We start from the raw sequence: 19,551 nt of genomic DNA, 5'->3' as shown, positions 1-19,551 counted from the left end.
GCCGACGACGACGGCGCGGGCGGCGGCCTCTGGCGCCCGCAGCAGGGAGACTACAAAGACAGCGTCCTCCTCCTCCTCCTCCTTCTCCTCCTCCTCCCCCCCGCGCCGCCCTCGCCGCTACTGGGGCCGCTCATCTAACCCCGCCACCCCGGGAGTGTGAGGAGGAGGCGGTGCCGCCGCTGCCGCCGCCACCACCGCTGCCACCGCCGGGGCTACCCGCAATGGGAAGCGGCCGGCAGCACTGAGCATGCGCCACGCTCCGCACATGCTCAGTAACTCCACTCCGGTTCCTCCCCGTCACCACTCCCTCCGCCTCGGGGCTCAGGGTGTGGGGCGCTGGGGTGTGCGGAATCCGGAGGAAGTCCACGTCTCCGCGTTTTACTAGCAGCTTGAGGAAGAGTAAGGAAAGTGCAGGGGAGGGAAACTGTCGGCTCAGGCTTTCTTCAGGTAATGGAGTTCCCTCCAGGTGAGAGAACCTGGACCTGAAAGGAAAAGAGAATGTGCCGCTGGGCAGAGGATGGGCAATCCTGCTACCCGAGCCGGCCAGCACCGAGACTTTCTGGAAACAGTGCTGGTGAATTCAGAACTTAAGGTAGAGAAGACCAACCGAATTAGAAATACCCTTGGCGACCCATTTCGGAGTTTTTGGCTTTAGGATTTTTAGTCTGTTAAAAATACCTTTATTTACAAAGAAGATAGTAATCGAATACATTTTTTTCTTCCGTAAAAGTAGGATTAACATACAGGGTATAGTCACACATCAGAGTCATTCCCAAATTCTTGTTATCTACATTTACATCAGCGCTATATCTTAATATAGCAATATTCTTCTTAAATATTCCTTTGTTGCCTACCTCACTTACCCTAGTGCACTTTTATCTCTTGACAATGGTTAATTAGTGGCTTGTCTTTTTATACCTAGACTCACATTGTTAATGGTAATACTTGAATATGACCTGAAACTGTAGTTGTGACTAAGACTGGATAATATCTGAAAATGTCAGATCTACCAAAGACCTTATCATTGGTATCTATACAAAAGTAACATTTGCTGAGTCCTCTGTTTCAAGCCATTCTACCAGCCCCATCAAAGTCAGTGCTCTAGATACATATATGCCATTGCATCCCGATTCTTACTGTCTTGACTCTCAATTTTAAAAAATTAGCCTAATTTATACTCTTGACAACATCATGTCTAAGTCTTATCACCCCAATACTATATTTTTCATCTATTTGTTAGTTTTTATATCTGTACCTCTTTAAATGGCCTTCTAGTTAATTCTAGCTAAATAAATAAGTAAATAAATAAATAGACAAAATAAAAAGCTGGTTCTACTTAGAAGTTCATGGAAGAACTAGGGAAGTAAATTAATTCTATCCTTTTTTTAAAAAAAGAATTATTTTATTTAACTATATTTGTTTATTTCAATTTGACCAGAGAGGGACAGAGAGAGACAAAGAGGGAAAGTGAAGAAGCAAGCCGCCAGGTCTGGGACTCAAACCACTGTCAGCCATGTAGGAGTCTAGAGCCCTCAACCACCGTACCACCTGCCGGCCCAGTTCTAGCTTGGAGGGAGTATTTAGAGAAGTGCATTTTATCTGAAGCTTTATATGATAGATATATGGGATAAAGAACACATGGAAACAGAAGACAAACAGGGAGAATCAGTATTTTAGTACTGTGATTAGCCCCCGTTGAACACATTTTTCACTTGTCTTGTTTTCTCAACTGCCTTTTAAGTTCCTTCAGAGCTTTTGGTTTATTGTTGTGTCTCACTCAGCCCCTAATCTAGAACTTTGTACATAGTAGGTATCCAGGAATGTTTGTTAGGCTAAATTTTATCCTAATGCTTCAGCACAGTTACAAACCTCAGTTTTGAACAGAATGCCCTGGGCTACCACCTTTCTCCCCCAGAGAACCAAGACACCAACTAGTATAGAGGAGATTAAATTCAAAGAGTAGAATTAGAAAGCTAACAGGCACTTCAGGGGCCCAGAAGAGCCAGCAGGTAGCTAAAAGGCTGTGGATCCTGGCTGTTACTTAATGTCTTTGAGCAAGTGTTCTCCTATGAATAATACTCAGAATAGTACTTACTACATGAGATTGAGCAAGGACTTAAAAGATGTGTGTAATACACCTTGGCACACGGCTTTTCATAAATAGCAACTTAGACTAAACAAAACACTAGACTTTCTTATAGTGTGAGAATGCTCTCTGTGTCTGTTCACCCATTCTATTTCCGTCCCCTAGCACGGAGTTCAGCCCTAAACAGGAGAAAAATATAGATACTGGTTAAATGTATGCACAGAATAATATTTCCAGCGCAGACTTTGGTGGTGGCTTGTCAGTCACTGTTCCTGACCCGCTAGCACTGGTTTCTGGTTCTTCCCACACCCTCCTTAATTGTGCTTTAGTCCTTGCTGTACTCTTCAGTCCCAGACAGGCCCCTTCCTTAGCCTTCTGGACACACACAAAACCCGGTAACCGGATAATTTATTAAGAGGCCCTATGTCATTGAGTGGCACAACTAGGCGTGCGCAGAGCTGCACACATGCTCACTTAGCTATCCGAGGGTGGCGTTTCTGTTGCAGTTGGCAGCGTTTCCTTCCACAGCAGCGGCAGCAGTCCCTCTACTCTAAATTGATAGCCAATGCAGCGTTTTTTCTCCTCCTCTTCCTGCCTCCGCACAGTTGGGCTCCCTGGTCCCTAGCCTCGGCTGCTGCGCACCTTGGAAGGCTCCCAGGGATGGTGGGCAATGGGACGGATGCCCTGCGGAAATGCATTTGTAGTCACTCTTAATTCCACAGTCAAGGGGATCTGAAGGGAGGGTGGTCCGCAAGCAGGTCTCCAGGGTCACCTGAACTGTCGCTGCAGATCAGAGATGTATGTTTCTGGGAATATGACAGTCAAGCGTGGCCTTCTGCCACTTCCTCGAGCGCCACTATTGAATGCTCCACGCAGACCCTTGTGCTGGGGGACAGAAGGGGACCTCTTGTTACGCAAGGCACTATGCAAAATGAAAGAACACAAAGAGTTTTGCTTGTATTTTTCCAACTCAGTGAGCGAGGCTCCGTGCTTTTTGCGCTGCCATCTTAGCTTTATCTTCTGGCCAGGCTGGGCGTGTGTGCATTTGTGTTAGGAGCTAGGGCTGGAGGGGTGGCAGCGTGGGGGCCGTACTGGGCGGGGCAGGTGTCGGAAGAGGCTGGCGTTCACAACACGTTGTCCTCAAAGAATAGCCTTGAACTAATAAGGCAGAAACTGCCTTTGCCCATTTTGTTATGGGCATACTTGCATCTTTCAGTCCCTGTGGTTGACATGCTCATTTCTTAAAAGAATCCCTCTTGCCTCTGTGACCACAGAATAAGACTATGGCTACATCTTTCACTCTCTCATCACAGGTTTTGTCCTTCTTTTCCACTTGACATAGTAAACCCGGTCCACAATTTTTTTGAACTCAGCCCATTGAAATATCTTCAAATCTATACCTGCAAGAATCGCTTTTTTTAAAAAAGGAAGTCACCAGTCCTGATACAGTAAACAACAAGGAACCAAAGTATATGTAAAAAGACAGATTGATGTCATTAGTTTCACTTAAAAGGTCAATATTTTACTAATGCTACAAGATTACATACACAGGAAGCATGTATACTATCAGGCACATGAAAACTGCTGAAAATGCTGTGGTCAAGTCAAAAGTCTGTTTCCTGGATTTGTACAGTAATGTATTGGACCACTTAAAACCAAAACTGGTAGTTGAGAACATTTTAAAACAAGCTCTATAGCCGAGAATAATTTTTTTGGGAAAAATTCCTCAGGCTCGAAGAATGAAGAAATGCATCATCTTCAATGACCTTTATTTTTTAAGGATCACACAATTCTGCATTCTAAAGACATATGATAATACTGCACTTCAAAATATTTGATACAATATATTAGCTAACTAAGTAAAGAGAAAATTCAGCATGGCAATTTGAAATCCTTTTAAATATAAATTATCTCTTGGATTCCATAGATATCTTAACCTTTTGCTTTAAACAATTACATGTTTTAGGGCCTTGGAATATTCAGTATTTTGATAAGTTTTATTAACAACTAATACTCTCTTTTTATTCATGTTAGTTTTAAAAGATGTAAATTATATAACAAAGTCTTCTTACAAGTAAAAAAAAAATTAAGTTCTAGGGGTCCTGAGTTTTATATTGACATTTTCACTCCTGAAATTTTATTCTTAAATATTATTAGTGAATCTATGCTTTAAATTCATGCAAATCACATTGGTTTCAGAGAGGTTTTTGCTACAGGGCATATGCTCTCACCAGAGAGACAGAAAGCAAGAAATCACTCCCCAGGGGGGATGGCCACGTTGTAATCCCTTCTCCTCCATTCTCCTCTCAGGATCTTGGGCACGCACGCACACGTGCCCCGCATGAGTTTGAGCCACTGGGTCTGGGACTCGAACCGCAGTCAACTACATGGGAGTCCAGCGACATAGCCATTACACTAACTGCTGGTCCTGCAAATCACATTTTTAAAAAAATATCTCATTGTTATGATGAATTTGGACCAGAGGCTATCAGACAACTGATACAGAAAGACGTGAAGTATGACTTTTTGGGGGCAGCAAATGGTGCAGAGGTTAAGGTGAGGGACCCGACATTGGGTAGTCATGATTAGAGTCCTAGACCCTGCAGCCTGAAACTCATGCCGGTGCTTGTACCTGTGTGCCAAAATCTTGAGAGGAGAATGAAGGAGAAGGGATCATGGCATGGCCATCTCCCCTGGTGGGAGGGGGTAATTTCTCACTTTCTCTTTGTCCCTTTGTTTCTTTGGTGAGCACACACACCCTATAGCAAAAGTGTCTCTCTAAATAAATAAATAAATAAAGTGTGACCTTTTTTAAGGAGAGAAATTGAAGAACCACAGTATTTCAACCTTGAAAACTGCAGTATATTGTAGTTTTTAAATTAGATTAGTCTTTATTACTAAACTTAAATGGTTAAATCATATATCCTCAAATACCAAAGGACCATTAAAATTCTTATAAAGAATAACACTTTTTATTAAATCAAAGTTTTTTTGCAAACTATTGAATAGGATATTGGCAAATCCAGATAAGGAAGATATATCTAAATGGCCTGGGTCAACTGGTGGCATGGTAGTTAAGGCAGCCAGATCCTTCATGGCAACTCCTGAGTTTGAGTCTCAGACCCAGTGGCTTGAAAAACACATAGACACATGTTTGTGTGTGCTCAAAGAAAAGGAGGGAGAATTGGAGAAGGGATTATGGCATGACCCTTCCCAATACATGTCACTTTCTCAGTTTTTCTCTCTCTCTCTGGCAAGTGCATATACCCTCTGGCAATTTTTTTTTTAATGCTTCTAATGTGTTTTACACTAGGCATGGCCTTTTTTTTTTTTTTTCATAAAGACATTTAACCTCAGACTATATGTTCTTATCAGCAAAGAGAGTAATGATAGCACCTACTTTATTAGGTTCTTTGAGGATTATGTTGAATAATATGTATGAGATTCTTGCTTAGCACACTATTATTATTATTTTAATAATAATTATTTAAAATATTATATCAATATATTAATGATCCATTTTTGAAGTATGTCCCAATCTTGTGCTAATGAAAGTAACAAAATAGTTCTAGGGTCACCGTGTGGCATGATGATTAAGCTGCCTGGATTGCACAGGGCCAACTAAGCAGTTTGAGTCCCAAACTCAGTGACTTGAAAAGTACAGTGGACACATGTACATCTGTGCCTAAAATTCCGAGAGAATGGAGAAGGGGTTGCATCATAGCCATTCCTTTCTCACTTTCCCCCACCTGTCCATGAGCATATGTGCCCTATATCAAAAACTTAAAAAAGATCAATCAATCAATCAAAGTTCTGCAGTTTGAATTATATAGACTTGGATTTGGATTTGTTGTTGTTGTTGTTGCTTTCGTTTTTTTTTTTTTTTCCTTAACATAGAGTTCTATGCAGTTACAGGTTTACTGTATCTCAACATAATCAAAAGAATAGAATCCAAAGGCAACACTTGTTTATCTAAAACACCTGCTCTTGGATAATTTGGGAAATCAAAAAACACATTGCTTATTTTAATAAATTCAGTGAGGTTTTGGAATTAGGGCCTATAATAGTCAAAACAGATTGTAGATTCTTGCAAATGGCTAGTGTCTATGGTACACAACAAGTTAAATAATTATAAACTGAGGTCAGTAGGTGGCATGGTAATTAAGGCACTGGACTCCCACATGGCTGGCTGAGGTTCGAGTCCCAAACCTGGTGGCTCACTTTCTCACTTTCTATCTCTCTCTCTGTTGAGTGCATGTGCCTTATAGCAAACTTATAAAATAACAGTAATACATTAAATAAATAAATAAATTTTCAAATATATTAAACAAGTTATAAATCATCCACAGCTCACATTTCTGTTCATTTATTAGTATTTAGCACTAGAATCTTAGCCCCACTTAGTTTGACTTTCTGTTATGATAAATGCTTTTATATTGTGAAAGCAAAATGGAGTCAATTTACTACTTCTTCATAAGTATTTCTCTTAAAGATACTTCATCCCATTTTTGATATTATGTCAAGTTTGTCTTCAAAGTAGGCCAGAAGCTACAGAAAGCGTTTTCAGAACATACAATTCATGAAAAATAGTCCATGCCCTTTCTAAATTAATTTGTAGTGTGACAGTATTTTCTTTTTTCTTCTCCTTTTTTTTTTTTCTTTTTTTGATTTTTGCCGTAGGCCACACATCTTTACCTAGAGAGACAGAGAAAGAGCGGGAAAGTTAGAAATCACCCCTCACCTTCCAGGACCATGCCACAATCCCTTCTCCATTTTTCTGTCAAAATTTTGGGCATGCACGCACACGGTCCTGGCATCATTTTTGAGCTACTAGGTCCATGACTCAAACCTTGGCATCAGCAGTGTGAAATCCAGCACCTTAACCACTGCACCACCTACTGGGTCCAGTGACAACATTTTCCTAGTAGACAAAATAATCTTATTTATATGATGTCAAGAGTTGGGAACTGAATTGATGACTAATTTATATGGTGGAGCAAAGATAGCACTGCTCGAAGAAGAAAACTGTCATTCCAGTGGGTAGTTCTGAAGTCTGTTGCCATGCTGGTAGGATGATGCATCAGTCATTTGCTTACTGAGAACATCTCTCTCCATCCCTTTGCTCTGCTCTGCACAGCAGGAAAATGACCCCTGCCAATCACATATTCCAGGCCTCTCTTGCCAGCTAGGTTCATGTTAGATTCAACCTGTGGGGTGAAATGGGAGATTGAAAAGTAGGTAGAGGAAAGAATAAATCCCCTCCCAACCCTGCCACTTTAGGGCAGCATCTTCACTATGGTTCCAGATTCCACTAAACAGCTTCTCCTTCCATGGTCCAGCACCAACTATATAAGGTCTTGTGGAACTACTTACCAGCCCCAGGTCCCAAAATCTGGTAACCGCATTTCCCCTGTGCTCCCTCCAGCCCAAGGGATTGTACTGACTTCATGCTGATATTAATTCCTGAGATTTCTCCTTGCCTTCTTTGACTTTTCGGTTCCTTCAATATCATTGCAATTAGTTCCTTAGATTGAATTTTCTTCATTATTGACTTGGTGTGCATTTGTCTGTTTTCCAGGTTGAACTCTGAATGATACAGATGGTCATCTATCCAAATTACAAACCTGAGTTGACTTTATGGGCAAATGAGGCCATTCTGTCATCTTTCGTCTGGTTTGCAAAGCTTGTGAGTCTGATTTCAAATCAGCAAAACAGGAACTTGGTTTGAAAATAACATTTGTTGACTTGTTTGCATCCTTTCTAGAGTCCCTTCTTTTCCTGCCTCTGCTGTAGGGAATAAGCTCTCTGTTAGCCTCTCCTGTGTCTAAGGTTGGTTGTGTGACATTCAGGACAGCCACATGAGGGAACAGCTGTTGATACTGGTCTCTCCTACTCCCTTTCTCACCACCTAATCCATGCCCTTTCTAAATTAATTTGTAGTGTGACAGTATTTTCTTTTTTCTTCTCCTTTTTTTTTTTTCTTTTTTTGATTTTTGCCGTAGGCCACACATCTTTACCTAGAGAGACAGAGAAAGAGCGGGAAAGTTAGAAATCACCCCTCACCTTCCAGGACCATGCCACAATCCCTTCTCCATTTTTCTGTCAAAATTTTGGGCATGCACGCACACGGTCCTGGCATCATTTTTGAGCTACTAGGTCCATGACTCAAACCTTGGCATCAGCAGTGTGAAATCCAGCACCTTAACCACTGCACCACCTACTGGGTCCAGTGACAACATTTTCCTAGTAGACAAAATAATCTTATTTATATGATGTCAAGAGTTGGGAACTGAATTGATGACTAATTTATATGGTGGAGCAAAGATAGCACTGCTCGAAGAAGAAAACTGTCATTCCAGTGGGTAGTTCTGAAGTCTGTTGCCATGCTGGTAGGATGATGCATCAGTCATTTGCTTACTGAGAACATCTCTCTCCATCCCTTTGCTCTGCTCTGCACAGCAGGAAAATGACCCCTGCCAATCACATATTCCAGGCCTCTCTTGCCAGCTAGGTTCATGTTAGATTCAACCTGTGGGGTGAAATGGGAGATTGAAAAGTAGGTAGAGGAAAGAATAAATCCCCTCCCAACCCTGCCACTTTAGGGCAGCATCTTCACTATGGTTCCAGATTCCACTAAACAGCTTCTCCTTCCATGGTCCAGCACCAACTATATAAGGTCTTGTGGAACTACTTACCAGCCCCAGGTCCCAAAATCTGGTAACCGCATTTCCCCTGTGCTCCCTCCAGCCCAAGGGATTGTACTGACTTCATGCTGATATTAATTCCTGAGATTTCTCCTTGCCTTCTTTGACTTTTCGGTTCCTTCAATATCATTGCAATTAGTTCCTTAGATTGAATTTTCTTCATTATTGACTTGGTGTGCATTTGTCTGTTTTCCAGGTTGAACTCTGAATGATACAGATGGTCATCTATCCAAATTACAAACCTGAGTTGACTTTATGGGCAAATGAGGCCATTCTGTCATCTTTCGTCTGGTTTGCAAAGCTTGTGAGTCTGATTTCAAATCAGCAAAACAGGAACTTGGTTTGAAAATAACATTTGTTGACTTGTTTGCATCCTTTCTAGAGTCCCTTCTTTTCCTGCCTCTGCTGTAGGGAATAAGCTCTCTGTTAGCCTCTCCTGTGTCTAAGGTTGGTTGTGTGACATTCAGGACAGCCACATGAGGGAACAGCTGTTGATACTGGTCTCTCCTACTCCCTTTCTCACCACCTAATAGATGGACAGGATGCCTGACTCTTGTAGCCATGCAGCAAGAAGCATGAGATTAAGGCCAGTAGCATCACTGTATTAACTGGCATTGTAGAACCACTGAACAAAGTTGCAAAGCTATTTTTATTCAAGAAAAAAAGGAAAAAATCCTCTTAGTATCAGCTTTTATTAATAAAGTATTCTGTTACTTGTAGCTAAAACATTCCTCAACTATAACCTTGACAGTTTCCCATATTGACAGAATGTGTTTTCCATCTTGTCCAGTGCGTTTCTTTTTTTAGTGTTTCTCAGTAATCTGTATATTAAAAAAAGAAAGATTTGGGACTAGCAGATGGTGTAATGGTTATGTCGCTGGACCCCCAAGTAGTCAACCACAGTTCAAGTCCCAGACTTGGCAAGTTAAAAAACTCATGCTGGGCACGTGTGTGTATGTGCCAAGGATCTTGAGAGTAGAATGGAGGAGAAGGGATTGCAGCGTGGCCATCTTTCCTGGGGAGGTGATTTCTCACTTTCTGTCTCTCTATCTCTCTGGCAAGCACATGCGCCCTATAGCAAAAATCTCTCTTAAAAAATTTATTTCGACCGCGGTTCATGTCCTGGACCCGGTGGCTTAAAACTCACGCTGGGCGCATGTGCGTGCGTGCCCAAGATCCCGAGAGGAGAATGGAGGAAAAGGGATTGCGGCGTGACCATCCCCCCTGGGGGGTGATTTCTCGCTTTCTGTCTCTATGTCTCTCTCTGTCTGTCTGTCTGGCGAGCGCACGTGCCTTACAGTGAAAATCTCTCCAAAAAAAAAAATTATTAAAGTAACTAAAAGCATAAACATCCATTCATTTGATTGGGTCCTACTTTTTTTTTTCCTTTAAGTCAAAACAAAAATATACACACACACATACACACACACAATCTTTGGGTTCAGATTTTGTTAGATTACCATGGGCACCACTGTTTGGAAGTCCGGAAACTACACAGGAGGCCAGAGTTTGGTTCCTGGGCTAAATAACATGCTGCATGTAGTTATGAGGGCATGTATTTCTAGCTAACTGGGGAGCAGAGGTAGGAAGATTGCGATATAGTGAGATCTTGTCAAAAATGCCTTTTTCCTGTCTTTATCTCTCTCCTCCTCCCCATTAAAAAGATGTAAGAGAAAAAAGAAAGGAAAGGAAAAGAAGAGAGAGAAAAGAAAAGAAGAAAGAGGGGTGAAAGATTATCATAGTGACATGTCTCCTGGTACCTGTACCAGGTCTCAGGCATTTATTTTCCTAGCTGTTAGGAATGTTGACTGCTGTCTGCTCAAAGTAAGCTCCTTCCCATAAATCAGTCTTGGTATTAGAGAGCTGTCTCAGCCTAGGTTACAACCCCTCCCCAGAGGGAGCCCTCATAAATAACTGGTCGATGTAGTGTAAAAAGGCCTGGCATGCTGACCTGAAGAGCCATTCTAGCACTACAGTTCAATCTCTCTCTCTCTCTCTGTTACTGATCCTTCTTTCCTAACTAATTCATAGATAACCTTGATAGCACTCCACAACAAACTTCCTCTGCGCAAACTTTTTTCTAGGGAATCTGACTTAGGTCATTTGGCATGGGGAATGGTCTAAAGAAACATACTCTACAATGGGATTTTGGAGCTGGATTATCCACGAGTCTGAGAGCAGTGAGAATCTCATCTGTATCGGACAGTTTCTAAAGAGACTCCATGATTGCTGTCTCCTAATATCTCTTCCTGTATGAAACTTTACCCTTGTGTATGGGTAGGACTTGAAAAGAGACCAACAGAATATGACAAAACATGATAGGATGCACACAGTTAAGCTTACATAATTAAGTTACATACTGTCACTATTATAACACCCATCTTGCTGGGACCTTCATTCCCTTGCTGGCCTTGAAGAAGAAGCTTCTGTGTTGTGAGATACTATATGGAGAAGTCCACCTAACAAGGAGTTAATGGTAGCCTCTAGCCAACAGCTAACAAGTAGCTGAGTCCTTCAGTCCAGCAGTCTGCAAAGGAACCACATTTTGCCAAAACCCATTTGAGTTTGGTAGTGGTTCATGCCAGTTGGGTCTCAAATGAGACTGCAGCCTAGCTAATATAATGAATACAGCCTTGCAAAGGACAGAGCTAAATCATGTCCAGATTCCTAATGCAAGAAAACTGTGAGATAATAAGTGTACGGTATTTTAATCCTCTAAGTGTGTGGTAATATTGTTACATACTAGCATAGAAAACTATGAACGAACTATGTGTGTGTATATATATTTATGATTGTGTGTGTGTGTGTGTGTGTGTGTGTGTATATATACACATCTTTGGCTTCTGATTCTCATCTGAACATTATATATCAAGTGACTTGGTTTCCTTAAAAGATCATGCTGTATTACTGTTTCGGTCCCTTTAACTGGCAGGTTGTACATTTTCAGCAATAGCTGAAGCTTTTGAGAAATTTCAGAGAAATGTTAATTTTTGAATCGCATAGTGATGCCCATCAGAGAGCATCCCACCTGCAAGGGACAGTAAGCAACCCCATAGACAGGGTAATTCCACTACATGATATTATATCTGATGGATATAATTATAAAAACAGGGAAACTCAGCCACTCTTACTAAGTGCCATAATTGTACTAGAAACATGAAATGCTGAGAGTTAGGGGTTAAATGGCCTAAACATGTCAGACATCTACAAACTGAAAGTTATCACATGTCTTACTTTCTATCACAAAGAAAGAAGCACAACACCTGCTGCACTTCTTTGGTTTCTGAAGTCATATTTACCTGGGAATGTTGTTCTGACACATTCCCTGAATGACACAGATGACAGTCTACTTTAAGTGATTCCAGGAGAAGAGAAAGGCTCTGCATCAGCTCTAGACTGTGGGACAAGAAATCCTTTTCTTGGACCACACAACATTTCAGAGCCTATGATATGGAATGTATCAATAGTGAGAAAAGATGCTATTGGATGAATGAATAAGTTGGAAGTTTCAATTAAAAAATCGCAAAGAAGAGATCAAGAATTCTGAAGCAAGGCCACATGCTCCTTAGCCAAAAAAAAAAAAAAAAAAAAATTAGAAATAAAAAATCAATCATATACTATTCAATATGTGGCTCTTGGCATAGAATTTGGGCCCTGATAGAGACAAAGCATGTCATAATGAGATGTCAAGGCTACAACTGCCCATCAAGATCTGGGTTTTGTCAGGAGCTAACACAAACACATAAGGTCCAGTGAGCTCAGTATAAACTGATGGTGATAGACCCAGAATTGGGCATAAGTAGGGCAGGAACACCAATATGCTGCATGAGTAGGAGGCCAGACTCCTATGCCATCCACCATCATTATACTGGTTCCAGTCTCTAAGCTCAAACAAATGGTTCATGATGACTATTAGAGGAGAAAAAAGGCTAAGCTTGGTTCATCCATACACTGAGAAGGTAAGTGGAAGCAATCTTAAAATAAATGTTGCCTCTCTGTGATCCTGATAGATGGTGATGAGTCAAAATTCTCTCAATGGTTCAAACTTCATGCAGTATACATAGTCATGCATTTTTCACATAAAACGAAGTGTCCTCAAGTAAGACTATGTAATGCTTATTCATAGTAGTGGCAAATGGCTTGGCTGTTTGGTCAGGTGCCTGAAAGTAGAAAGACTGGAATATATGGAGAAGGAGGACTATGAAAGAAAGAAAGAGAGGGACCAGCAGTTAGCGTAATGGCTATGTCGCCGGACTCCCACGTGGTTGACCGTGGTTCGTGTCCCAGACCCGGTGGCTTAAAACTCATGCCGGGCACGTGTGCGTGCGTGCCCAAGATCCCGAGAGGAGAACAGAGGGGAAGGGATTGTGGCATGACCATCCCCCCTGGGGGGTGATTTTTCTCTTTCTGTCTCTCTGTCTCTCTCTGTCTGGTGAGCACATGCGCCCTATAGCAAAAACATCTCCGAAAGAAAGAAAGAAAGAAAGAAAGAAAGAAAGAAAGAAAGAAAGAAAGAAAGAAAGAAAGAAAGAAAGAAAGAAAGAAAGAAAGAAAGAAAGAGGTGAGTGGTCACACAGTTGAAATATTTTTGAATCACAACATGATGCCCATCAGAGAGCACCCCACCTACAAGGGACAGTAAACAATCCCATAGACAGGATAGTTCCACCAGATGATCTCAGCTAGCCTCTGTTTTTGTTCACCCAATGGTAGCCTACATGGATAGACTGACTCTGGTGCAAAGATGGAGGTTATGTGTGGGATTAACTGAAAGGGCTCTGACTGAACAATACTGATCTAGCTACTGCTACTGCCAAATGTACAAGTTGCCACCTAAAGAGGCCAACATGAAACCCTAATATAGCATGATCCTTAAAGGAGACCAATTAGTCACTTGATGTATAATTGATGGCATTTCACTCTGGAAGGGTCAGTGATTCAACCTGACTGAGATTAATACATATTTTGGTATGGGTTCGCCTTCCCTGCCAACAGGACATTAATTGGCCAGCACCATTATCTGAAAACTTCTACAATTATGGGATACCGAAAAGCATTCTCAGACTAAGGGGCACACTTTATAGTAATTAATGTATGCATGGGATCCTTGTCTGTGGAAGGTGAATAATAGTCCCCCAAAGATGCTCATATAATCCTCAGAACCTGCAAATATGTTGCCTTACATGATAAAAAGTGCTTTTCGGGTGTGATTAAATTAGGGATCTTCATATGTAGAGATTATCCTGAATTGCCTAAATGGGCCCAGTGTAATCATATGAATTCTTATAAGAAGGAATTATGAGAGTGAGAGTGAAGATGATGTGACTATAGAAGCAGAGTCAGAAAGGAAGATAAAGAGGTGACAGAGACAGAAATAGAAAGAATGCTATGCAGCTGGTTTTAAAGACAGAGGGAGGGACAGGAGCCCAAAACTGCAGGTAACCTCCAAAAACTAGAAAAGGCAGTAAGTGAATTCTCCCCTCATAGAAACATAACCCTGTTAGTATCTTGACTGTAGGATGTCTGATCAACAGAAATTTAAGATCGTAATTTTTCAAACAATTTTAACCCAGCAAGTTTGCTACAACAGCATTAGGAAAGTAATAAAGCATCAGTTGGTTCCACTTTCCCTTGTTTATAAAACGCCTCATGGTCATTAATGCCCTGCTGTTAATCAGCTGACACTGTGGTGTTCTGAAGGTATAATTGAGGCACAGCTACACATAGTACACTTTAAATTAACAACTGTTATCTGAGTCTGTATTTGTGATAGAATCTGAGAGTTCAGGAATCCAGAGTAGAAGTAGCAGCAGCCCTTTCCCTACTTTATAAAACGCCTCATGGTCATTAATGCCCTGCTGTTAATCAGCTGACACTGTGGTGTTCTGAAGGTATAATTGAGGCACAGCTACACATAGTACACTTTAAATTAACAACTGTTATCTGAGTCTGTATTTGTGATAGAATCTGAGAGTTCAGGAATCCAGAGTAGAAGTAGCAGCAGCCCTACTCTTAGCAACCCCTTAGAGAATTTGTACTCTGTTTTACTTGGGCTCCTGGTTCCCAAAAGTGTGAGGCTTCTGCCAGAGGACCCGATAAGATTCCCAATGTACTTTAAATTATGGCTACTTTCAGTCACTTCAAACTCTTCAGTCAAGAGTCCAGCATACAAAGAAAAGAGTCCCTTTACTGGAACTAGTTGAGTAGGAGTAGTTGTCTCTATCATTAGGTGTAGGTAAGTCCGCTAGTACATATGGGAGCGGAGGAGAATATGTGTAACATGTAGGTGATGTATGGCTGTGTTTTTTAGTACTCCGGACTCTATTTGGATGTTCAGTGCATAAGTACAGCCTACATGGCTTGAGAAGAACATGGTGACCAGGGGCTCAGATCTCTCAGGGATGAGGATGTGAATGATCCTTCTAGGTAGGCCACCCAGCAGAGATTCTAGCTGAAGATGAAGGCTATGTAGGATGCATGTGGAGAAGATGCATTATGACTTTCAGTTTTAGCATTTGTAACTGGCTGTAGCGACAAAGGCTGTAGTTCACAGCATTTACCTTTCTCTTTAAGGTTTTTATAGAGAAAAACAACAGTCAGAATCCTCGACATGGGACGGACTCTCTAGAGAAGCAAGTGGATCTGAACAATGTTGTGGATAGACTGTAATGAATACTATAGTGTATTGCCCGGATTGGCCCTTCAGGATTGATTCACTTATTGAGTCACTTGTCAGAAGTATTGACTACTGACATCTCACAGCTGAGCCCTTTTCTGAGGACTGTTCTCGGCCGACAGTTGCTGCCTAGTCCATTGTGATGTCACCTCCCTGAGGTGCAATCTGCTTCAAGTGCCTTAACATTGCAGTGGCACAAAAACCTAGCCCATTGAGTTAATTCGGAGACCCAACTCTCCCTCTGCATAATCACTTCTTTACAAGTGTTATTCCTAATATACTTCTTAGCATGTAACTTTTTGTTTTAGAACTGGTTTTCTGGGAAATGTAAATGTAAGACAATTGCTATGATTAAAAGACATAAAACTTGGGGACCAGACTGTGGCAAAGTAGTAAAATGCAATGCTCTGCAAGTCAGTCTCACCTGGGAAGATTCCTGGTTCAGGTGCAGGGGCCTCCTTGAGTACTCCATGAGCCAGGACTAAAAGAGGCTGGGGTGGATTGTGGTACCAAGACCCTGTTTAGGTTTCTCTCTCTCTCTTACTCATGGAAGAAAACATTTGGGAAAAAAAAACCCTTAAAATTTGTCATTCATTTGCTTAAAATATTGATGACATTATTCATGATATCCTTGCCTATTCTAAATTCCATACCTGAGCTTCTTATTTTAGGACTAGCCACTCAGAAAAAGCATATCTTTCTGTAAAACCTGTTCTTTTTCTTTTTAGGAATAAAACTGGAACTGAACGAGGATACAGAGGTAATATGTGATGCTCTGTGAGGCTGACCTAAATGGGAAGGTTATGGGTTTGCATCCAGAGACCTCCCTGAGTACTCTGGACATGCATGTGCCCATGATCCATGGCTGACTGAGGTTGGAGGTGTATCATGGCATCAGGGCTTGTGCTATCCCTGTCTCTCTTCGTTCTCATTCAAGAAAGAAATAAGTAAACTTGAAAAAAAATAACATAAATTATGGTAATTCCTTTCCCACCTGGCTATTGAGAAAGTAAATTTGTTACAGTTCTTTCCCAAGTTCTGAAAAAATTATAGAAATTTTGTACCAATTAGAAGCAAAAATATCACATTTCTTACAATAATAGAAGAGTTTACTATAAAGTCAAAGAAGCTCTCTCCTCTGAATCCCAAATATGAGTGATTTTTCTCCATCTACTCACTTTAGTACTGGCACTTTAATCCTTCGTGCAGTAGAGAAGAGATTGCATGCTCCCCGAATGTACTTAATCTCCAGTTGGATGAGAAAAGAAAGGGGCAGGCTCCAGATGCCTGAGTCCTCCTTCCTAATTCAACAGTGAAATAAATTACTCCACCTCCCCATGCATCCATCTTCTGTCATCATTGCTCGCCTGATGGGAGAATGTAACTGGGCACCATGAAAAAAGGATACCAACTAGGTAGCCATTGTAGTTCAGCACGACTTGTTGAGGGTCTCAATTAAGGCAGTTGGCATAGAAAAAAGAGTGTTCTTCAAGAAGTCTTATGCAGAGGAAAAAGTGACTGACCTAATATGGAAGGCAGAGGAAATGCATTAATATGGTCCCAGATTCTATGTCTTGATGGTGTCATTTGAGATGAGAAACCTAGAAAAAGGAGATTGTTTCAGCATGAGAGATGAAGAGTGCTGTTTATCTTCTTTAATTGTTCCTAGCCTGAAAAGAATTTGAGAACCTGTATTTAGAGAATATAATCACTCCCCCACATGTACATATACCCCTGCTACTGATTTTGGCCTCCTGTAACAGATTATCCACATTATTATGATCTATTAAAACCATGCCACATGCAATGAAATATTTGACAGTAAAAAGTAATGAAATACTGATGAATGCTATGACATGGATGAACCTTGATAATTTCAGGCTAAGTAAAAAATGTCATACAAGAAGCTACATGTATGTGGTTCCATTTATACAAATCAGCTAAAATAGACAAAGCCACTGAAACAGATTTTGGTTTGTTGGTTGCCAGTGGTGGAGGAATTATGGCCTAATAGATATTAGATTTGTGTCAGGGGAGGAGGAATTTAGTATATGTGCATATACTAAAAATCACTGAAGTGTATACTTTGTGGTATGTGAATTTTATACATATATATATATTTTTAATTGCCACAGGGCACATGCTTTTGTCAGAGAGAGACAAAGAGACAGAGAGGAGAGAGAGGGAGGAAACACCTCTCCCCATTGGGGCCTGGTTAAGGCACAAATTCTTCTACTCCTTTTCTCAATCCTATTGAGATTTGGGGCCCATAAATACACATACCCCCACATATTTCTCAAGCTATGGATGTGGAATTCAAACAAAAGCCAACCCATGTGACTCTCTTAACCACTAGACTACAGGGTTAGCTCATGAAACATATTTCAATAAATCTTATTTTAAAAATGTACTTAACATCCTTCTCTGATTTTGTATTTATTAGTCAGGATGATTAATGTCAGTTGCTATACAGACAAACCTGTGAGCTGTTGATTCTCTTTACCCCCAGAGCCACTTGACTCTTGTCACTGAGCTACTTGTGCCCCAGGAGGGTGACTTGTGAGGTCTGCATCATCTGGGCTCCCCTGAGGCTGTGCTCTGATTGGGTTTACCAACTGAGATGCCCTCTCAAGAGACTAAGAGGCAGGAGAAGAGGCAAGCCAGGGCATTTCTTCACAGCCCTCCCCCTTGATAGCATCCCATGCAATCTACAAACTCATTCTTCTCCCGCCTCATGTCACAGTTCACATATAGCCATCCAGAGCAAGCCTGGAAGTGGCTTATATCACTTCCATCCCCATTTGTTAGCCAGGATAGTTTCCCTAAGCTAACTGCAAGGGAGATGGGAAGAATGATGTGAACATACACCACTGACTAAAGAATCACTTTCAAACTTTAATAAGCTCCTTAGCTCAGCATAAGAGACGCATTGCACTTGGCCCCAGCATATCTTGATATCTCCGTAGATGCTAGTGCTCCACACTGTGACTTTACATAAGTTGTTTTCCTGTCTGAATTTCTATTCTCCTTCTCCTCTCAGATAACTGTGTATTTATTCCAAAACTCAGCATAATAATTAACATCTCCACAAAACTTATCTCAACCAACTCTTCCCAAGGCTGATGTAACTACTGGTTCTTTGTGTTACCATAGCTCCAGGAGAATATCTCCAACATAAAGGTTATCATTTTGTATTAGGATTTCATTTATTTCTTCATCTTATCAATTGAATTGTGAGTGTCTTGAAGGCATTATGTACTATAGTTAATTTCTACCTTTCTCAGAATCCACCACCATTGACACTATCTAAAAAAATATTTTTATCAGTGGTTCTTAGCAGAGTCAGCATCGTTGCTTAGAGAGCATTTTGGAAATTTATAAAGGTGTTTTTGCTTGTCCTAATAACCGTAAAATACTACTGACATTTAAGGTAGGAGCTAGAGATGATAAACATCCTGCATTAAATGGGACAGTCCCTCATAATGAATTATTTCCTGTCTTACAAGATTTTAAAGTGTCCTATTGAATTTTCGAATAGATGAAAAACATTTTCTATCAGTCTGGAACTAAAAACGAGTTCATTTTTATAAATAAATGCTGTTTTAGTTGTCTGTTGGTGTATAATAAAACAATCCAAAACTTAAGAGCTTCAAATAAAGAAAACTATTATCTTTCAGGATCCTGTGGGATGACGGACTCAGCTAGGAAATTCTTCTGCTTCATGTGATGTTGGTAGGTGCTGCAGTCAGTTGGGGACTCACCATGCTCTCTACATGGCTGGTACTTGGGTTGGGAACTATCAGTTGGCACACCTCAGACCTCCTTCAGCTGGCATCTCCACTGGCTTGGGACTTCTTGTAACATAGTAGCAAGTGAATCTGCCAGTCCTCTAAAGACTGGGGCTCAAAGAAGTCCCAAAACAGCATTGCAGCTTTCTAAGGCCAGACTCAAGGCAGGTCCAGACTTAAGGTGAAAACATGTAAACCCCATCTCTTGATGTGAGAGGCAGCTCACGGAGAGGAGAGGAATCATTGAGGACTGTCTTTGGAGTCTAACTACCTTACTCAGACCTGAGCATAACTCAG

At 41.1% G+C, this 19,551-nt stretch overlaps 1 long non-coding RNA gene across 1 annotated transcript; it reads left to right on the top strand.

Annotated features, from left to right (window-relative positions):
- Positions 1-344: 344 nt before the first annotated feature.
- On the top strand, positions 345-19,198 carry LOC114006783 (uncharacterized). The gene is made up of 3 exons (XR_003548463.1): positions 345-592; positions 16,195-16,226; positions 19,144-19,198. It is a non-coding gene; the product is annotated as an uncharacterized LOC114006783 (long non-coding RNA).
- Positions 19,199-19,551: the final 353 nt, after the last annotated feature.

This window comes from Tupaia chinensis, unplaced genomic scaffold (genome assembly GCF_000334495.1).
Source record: "Tupaia chinensis unplaced genomic scaffold, TupChi_1.0 Scaffold000013_1, whole genome shotgun sequence".
Lineage (NCBI taxonomy): Eukaryota > Metazoa > Chordata > Mammalia > Scandentia > Tupaiidae > Tupaia > Tupaia belangeri.
The sequence above is the reverse complement of the archived record's forward strand: the minus strand, read 5'-3'. Positions and strand labels throughout refer to the sequence as shown.